The 7,281-nt window shown below is 38.7% G+C and overlaps 1 pseudogene; it reads right to left on the bottom strand.

Annotated features, from left to right (window-relative positions):
- Window positions 1-1,138: 1,138 nt before the first annotated feature.
- On the bottom strand, window positions 1,139-2,304 carry LOC126496198 (histone-binding protein RBBP4-like; annotated as a pseudogene).
- Window positions 2,305-7,281: the final 4,977 nt, after the last annotated feature.

The raw sequence follows: 7,281 nt of genomic DNA, 5'->3' as shown, positions 1-7,281 counted from the left end.
AATACAGTTTCCGTGTAATTATTTCTGGGTATAAACTAGCCATGCGGGCGGCCGGGTGCCGGGGACGCAGCCCTGCCGCTCCTATTTCAACATTAAATAACAAAAGTATTCATGACAAGTAGAAAAGAGAAACCCAGAGGGTAAAAGAGTACATGTTAAAACAGAATGAGGATCCTGTGGGAAAATGGTCTTGTACACTGCAAAAATTTGTTACTTCTATTGGTTTAATAACATGTTTTTTTTTTTATAGAAAAGCAATTTATTCCATTATAAGCACTTACACAGTTAGTCATGGAGAGTAGAAACAGGCCTGATGGTGAGACAGGTCAACCAAAATGGAAATGGTTTCAAACTATAATGGTCAAGGACTAACTCCAAAAAAAAAAACTCTTATCAAGGATTTATTTAATTTTAAAAACAAATACAAACTAGCAATTCACTCTTTCTCAACTTGACAGTTCACCAGTTGTCTGACTATCAGTTAAAAACATACATCTGACAACTTGGTGGTTCCAAGTTTAAAAAACAAAAACAAAAAAAAAATACACAAAAGCCAAGTGAAGTAGGTGTCTGAGCCAGGAGTATGAATATTGCAAGATGTCATTTTTATTCCTAAATAAAATTTATTCATTTTTATAAATGTATAAATTTTTCCTCAGGAATTTTCCAGTAACAAACCCAGGTCTAAAAAAGCTTCAGAAATGGGGCATATTATGTATGATTATTTTTCTTCTTAAGCTATATTCCAAAATTTTCATATTCTCAAGAGAGTGACTAGAGTGGATAAAGAATAAGAGAAGTAGGTGTTCAAGCTAGGAGTATAAATATTGCAAGATGTCATCTTACAATATTTATAGAAAAATAATCACACATAATGCCCCGTTTCTGAAGCCACTCTAGACCTGGGTCTCTTACTAGAAATTTCCTGAATAAAAACTTAAATATAAGTCTGTGGCTTTGTTGAATTAAGCCCCTCAGTTAAAGATTTAGAAAACACCCATGGTTTGGGCTAATAGTATTGTTGGTGGCATCTATTTTAGCCAGATAGCTGAACAAAGTCTGTGTCTCAAACCAGTGTTAAATCCATCTCAGGGTTCAGAAGAAAACAAGGGGAGTCTAAATCACAGTGCAGACATGTCTAGGATCCTTGACCTTCTGGATTCACACATCCTTCAGGGTCTTCATCATTGTAAATGTTCTCTGCCATCTGCCACACTTGCATGATATTGTCTTCTGATACAGAACAAATCACCCAAGGTTCATTGGGATTCCAGGAGAAATCAGATATCTTGGCAGTGTTACCATCATGAATAAACAGCAACTCTGGTGGGTCATCTTCTGCAACTTCTGGGGACTGTTCTTCTCCAATTTTACTTAAATCCTACACATTCAACCTACGATCAGTACCGATAGAAGCCAAAATAGTCTCATTGTGAGGTGACCACTGAACTTGGAATAATGCAACTTGAGTTTCAGGTTTCTCAGATCCCACAAGGCAACAGTCTTCTCAGCTGATCCTGTGGCAAGAATGAACTCACTGTAAGGATTGAAAGACAGGCAGTTCACTTCAGCAGTGTGAGCATCCACTGAGTGGCTTGGCTTGGAAGTATTGTTTGAACGAGTATCCCAAATCATAAGTTTCTGGTCATCAGCAACTGACCCAAACAGAGATTCGTGGAGTAGATACCAGGAAATGCCCTCTACTACTGCTGTATGCCCCGTGAAGATTTTTTTGCATCCACCACTTTTCCTTCCTTTGGAACTGCACTGATGTCCCATAGGCAGATGGTATGGTCATCTGAAGCACTGAGTAAGTGCCCGCTGAGATATGAATTCCAAGAAAGACCATAATCTTCCTTCTGATGTCTGCAGAGATGTAAATCTGTGTTGCACTCTCCAGAAGGGTCTGGTTTAGAAGGATGCTTTGTTTAGTCAAAAACAAGCACATCACTGGATGGAGTCTTTGTTGCAATGATGCAAGGGTTCTGGGGCATGTACCGAGCCCTGTTTACTTCTCCTTCACGGTTGATCTTGATTTCTATTTCAATTTTCCCACTGACAGAGCCAAAACCTCCAAATTCTCCTTTCTCACTGTCATAGTGTGAAGCATCAAACTGAGCATCATCATTAGGGAGCTGGACACTGGCTATCGCCAGATGGAGGAGGCAGAAAATCCTATGTGTGTGTTCCCAGGACAAGTCGATGAATGCTGAAATCCTTCCCCTCAGGCCTGATAACATCTGGAAGCCACTGGGCAGTTAAACTGGACTACTCCAGGGCATGGGTCATCACCAATTCATAAAGAAAAGGGGTGTTTTTCTTTCACTCGTTGATCACACGTTCTTCCACCGTGTCGTCAAAGGCAGCTTCCTTGGTCAGCCATTGCGGTTGGTGACCCAGGAGTGGCTGGGGGGGATCCTGGGGTCGTGCGTTGCAGGAGGGACGGGGAGGCAACGAGCTTAATAAAATGTTGATTTGTCAGTATCCAGGCAGAAAGTATAGGCAGAGAAACCAGACTAGGAGAATTCTAGGAAGCAGAAGGGCTCAGTCTGCAGTTGCCACTCAGACCTAGAGAAAGCAAGATAAGAATTCCTCACTGATAAAAGGTACCAAGCCATGTGGCTAACGCAAACAAGAATTATGGGTTAATTTAAGATGCAAGAGTTAGTTAATAAGAAGCCTGAGCTAATAGGCCAACCAGTTTATAATTAATGTAGGCCTTTGTTTGTTTGGGACAGAATGGTTGTGAGACCACGTGGGACAAAATCCTCTGTCAACAGGGGACCAATTGGGGAGGAAATGTAAAAGAATTAGGGGATTAGAGGTCAGAGAGAAGAGGAATAGAGGAGGGCCAACAAAAGTGAAGTGTGTATGAAAATTCTATGATGAAACCCATAATTTTGTCTGGTAAAGAGAAGGTATTGTAAAAGTAAAAATAAATAAAAATGAAAATAAAGGAACAGCCGGTATGTATTTCTAATTGCATCTGAAAGTGAGAGATGTGTTTCTAAGCCCTGAGTCATTAATGAAGGAAACATCTACTGGAGGCTTCTCATTCTTTGCTAAATGAAGCAACACCTCCACTCTTACCTATTCAGTGAGAAACTAGTGCAGCTCTTCCATATGTCACTCTAACATCTGACACATCTGAGATAACCAAATTGTCTGAATACATTAGTGGTTGAAGATTAAAGATAAATCCACAGGAACCCAGAATAATATTTACAGAAAATATTTAACACTTTAAGAAAATTAGCTGACTCTGACAATGGTGGACAATGAGGGCTGCTGAGAAGCCAAGGACAATGACACTGGGTTTTGATCCTAGTGCATGAACTGGCTTTGTGGGAGCCTAGCCTGTTTGGATGCTCACCTTCCTAGACCTGGATGGAGGGGGGAGGACCTTGACTTCACACAGGGCAGAGAACCCTGAATGTTCTTCGGACTGGAAAGGGAAGGGAAGGNAAATCTTAAAAAAAAAAACAAAGAAAATTGGCTGTTAAGAGGGTAAATTACATCATGGAAATTAATTGGAAACCCAAAAAAAAGGGTGTTACCATATTCATATATAATTTTCATGGAAGTTTAATTTACTTGAGTTCCTGTACTCTACAACTTTTGCATATGTAATGTAGATATAACTATTCTGAGTCCATACACAGTGTCATGTAAGAGAATATAACTGTATTACTAAGGGTTGTCTAGAAGAAGAGTCCTGAAAGATTGAATACATACACACACACACAAAGAGAGAGAGAGAGAGAGAGACAGAGACAGAGACAGAGACAGAAACAGAGAAAGGGGATGGAGAACTTACTAAATGTTTTTAGATTGAAATAGTAACAACTATTGTTAAGCACCTGAAAGAATGAAAAGCAGACAGTGGCTTAGCTTCATCCACAAAGCTGGAACCGCCTAAAAAGCTATTGGTCTTAGTCAATGATAAAACTTGAAATACATTCAGTGACAAAAGGGAAGGCTGAGCAAGAAAATGTGAGCAATTGTGCTTCTGCCACAACCTTTTTATCTGGGGTACCACCAGAAGGAGCTTCCCTCACTCCGTTTTCCCACATCAGTTAAGGCAGTCAGAAGACCATTCTGGTGAGGCTCCTGACTCAACTGATTCCAACTGGAGGTAAGCTAATGTAGTGATATTACATTTACATTTTAATAAATAATCTGGCCTGAAGATCGGAGAGTAAAATAGCCACACCTGTCCATCGTACAGGCCATGCAGTGGTGATATACACATTTAATCCCAGTAGCCACACTAGTTAGCCATAGATGCCAGGCAGTAGTGGAGCACACCTTTAATACCAGCACTAGAGAGGAATGTTATGACAGGAGGAGACACATATTATTAGTTCAGTCTCAATTTGAGACCTCATGGAGGCAGGATCACCATTTCAGTTATGACATAGAGGTAAAAGCCAGTGACTGGCTGCTTTGCTTTTCTGATCTTCAAGTTGAACACCAATATATGTCTCTGGGTTTTTATTATTTGTGCTACAAGTTAATCTTAAAATCAACTATCATGAGATTGTCTCAAGAAATATTTATATTCTGATGAAATCTGATTCTGTATACCTATCTATTTATTATAGGTAGTGGTGATCATATGGACTGTGTAGATGCAGGCACAAATTGCCCCTGAAAAAATTCAAAAAGGAGATTCTATTAATTACCTAGGTTACAGAATAGGGTTAGAGAAAATCAGGATGCAAAAAGCACACACTAGGAGAGAACAGTTATGGACTCTTAATGACTTTCAAAGATTTTTAGGAGACATTTCCAGTCCATGACCAGCTGTTGGGATAACATCTGATCTAATAGTTCATTAGAAAAAATACCTTAGATGGTCTTTTATTGTGAATGAGTTATATACATAGAGGCATTTCATTGTATGTACTGCTAAGTTAAACCAACATAAAGGTATCTTGACTTCAGAATTTGAGTCTAAGGATATGTTGCTTTGGAAAAGAGGTTCTTCTTTTGTTTCCACAGAAAATTAGAATCTGTGGATTGCTCCCAGACTGGTGTGGTTTGATGGAACAAGACACAAAGGTTGCCATGAACATGCCCAAAAATTACTATGCCTAACAATCAGCAGGAAAAGGTATGAAGAAAACTACACCCATATTTCCATATATTGCCTATTATTTCTTTACATTTAAAGGAGTAAATAATATAGATATGAGTAATTTGTATTGGTATGGATCTTGGTTTACTGATACAAATTTAAAGTCAGTTTTGTGTATTTAAGGTCAAATATATATAATATATATATTATTTTGATTAAGGTATTGTGTTTGTGTACTTCATTTAAAAATGTAATGTAAAATTAAGAAATACAAGTTAATAGATATTCATCTCAGTCAGATATTCTTTAAAACTTTCAGAGACCTTCAGAATATGGCATTTAAAATGTTTCAAAAGCTTAGGACTTTTCATGACAAATGAGACACATCTGTTACTGTTAACACAAGCTACTTCAAGAGAAAGAAGCTCCTTATGGAGTTGGCTAGACATGTGGGCAAAAAGATGGTCTTGCCTGGACTGCTTGATAAATTTGACATGCAGGACCTGCAGAGAAATAACTGCTGAACTTGCCTAAAGGTGAGATGGTCCTTCAGGGTTTCTGCTACATGAAAGAGTCTACCAAACATTCTGCAGGACACAGAAGAAAGTGACTGACAACCTTCCAATATAAGTGAAACTGTCTTTTAAATTTCCTGTCTCATGAAAAAGTCTGCTGGATACTATGATGGGCCTGTAGGCCGAGGATGGATGCCCCAACGGTATACAAGAACTTTGGGTGATCATCCAGGCAGCAAGATATCTCTGTCAATTCTAGAGTTTTGGAAGTTGCCTACAATGCACCTCCTGTTTTCTTAGGTAATATTATATCCTTCTGGAGTCTTTGATGGAGTTGAAGAGTAGATAGTAATAATATAGTTTTCCTTGGTTATGATAAGAGATAAAGTAGATGTAAATATTGTAACTGTAATTCTTGCTTGATATATGTTTTGTTATATGCAATTTTATTATGCTAAAGATAAAACCTTCCTTTTTATTTAAACAAAAAAGTAAAGGTGATGTGGAAGTTCCCTCTGTGTGCTGTGATTACCATTAATGCATAAAGAAACTGTTTTGGACCCATAGCAAGGTAGAACTTATGTAGGCAGGTAAAGTTAGGCTGAAGGCTGGGAGAAAAAAAATAGTGGATCAGAGAGAAGCTATGGATCCACCACCAGAGTCAGACTTGCCGAAACTTTGTTGGTAATCCACTACCATGTGGCAATATGGAGATGAATGGAGATGGGTTAAATTAATATGTAATAGTTAGTCAATGAGAAGCTAGAGCTAATGAGACAAGCAGTGATTTAATTAATACAGTTCCTGTGTGATTATTTCAGCGTTAAGCAGCCAGGAACCAACAAGCAGCACTCCCTGCAACACCAGAAAAGCAATGCAGCCAAACAACTAGAAAAGTCTTACCTCTACCAAGGCTGAGACACCACAGACAAAACCTCTACTGCTGGGATTAAAGGTGTGTGACTCCCTAGGACAGGGATTAAAACTGTGAGCCACCACCTGGATTTTTTTTTTTGCATTGATTTTTGTGTAGCCCAGAGTAGCTTTGAATTTAACAGAGATCCATCCAACACTGTCTTTCAAATCCTGGGATTAATAATGTGTGTCCCCATTGCCTGACCTCTAGGGATTTAAACTGCCTCTCATATTTAGGCAAGATTTATTTATCAAAATAAAGTTAATATACCACTACAGTTAATAATAAAGAATTAAGTGTTATAAAGAGAAAGACATGTTTGCCTTATAGTGGGAAACAAGACACCTAATTTATTAGCCATTAAGAAAAAAACTTTCATATTCTTTGTAATTAAATATTTTTGACAATTTTAAACAATAAACTCCAGTCATATTCTTTCCCCTCCCACAACTCCTTCAAGCCCTTTCTCCACCACTACCTAAATTCATGCTCCCTCTCACTTAACCAAAACAAAGGAGAAAGAAACACATGCATGCACACACATACACATATGCACTCTCACATGCAAACAACATCCTCTTGTTGACCAAATTCTGAGCATGAGGCCTGGCCTAGAGTGTAAGTTCATATACCCAGTGAAATCCAATGGAGAAAATTGACTTACCTATCTCAGCAGGTATTGTTGGACTCTGGCGTCCAAACACCGAGAAGGAGTCGCCCCCAGAGACCATCTCACACACTACAGCCGATGCAAAAGCATGAGGATTTTA

The sequence above is a fragment of the Alexandromys fortis genome, unplaced genomic scaffold, assembly GCF_014885135.2.
Source record: "Alexandromys fortis isolate MF-2015 unplaced genomic scaffold, M_Fortis_MF-2015_v1.1 scaffold_1714, whole genome shotgun sequence".
Classification (NCBI taxonomy): Eukaryota; Metazoa; Chordata; class Mammalia; order Rodentia; family Cricetidae; genus Alexandromys; species Alexandromys fortis.
The sequence above is the reverse complement of the archived record's forward strand: the minus strand, read 5'-3'. Positions and strand labels throughout refer to the sequence as shown.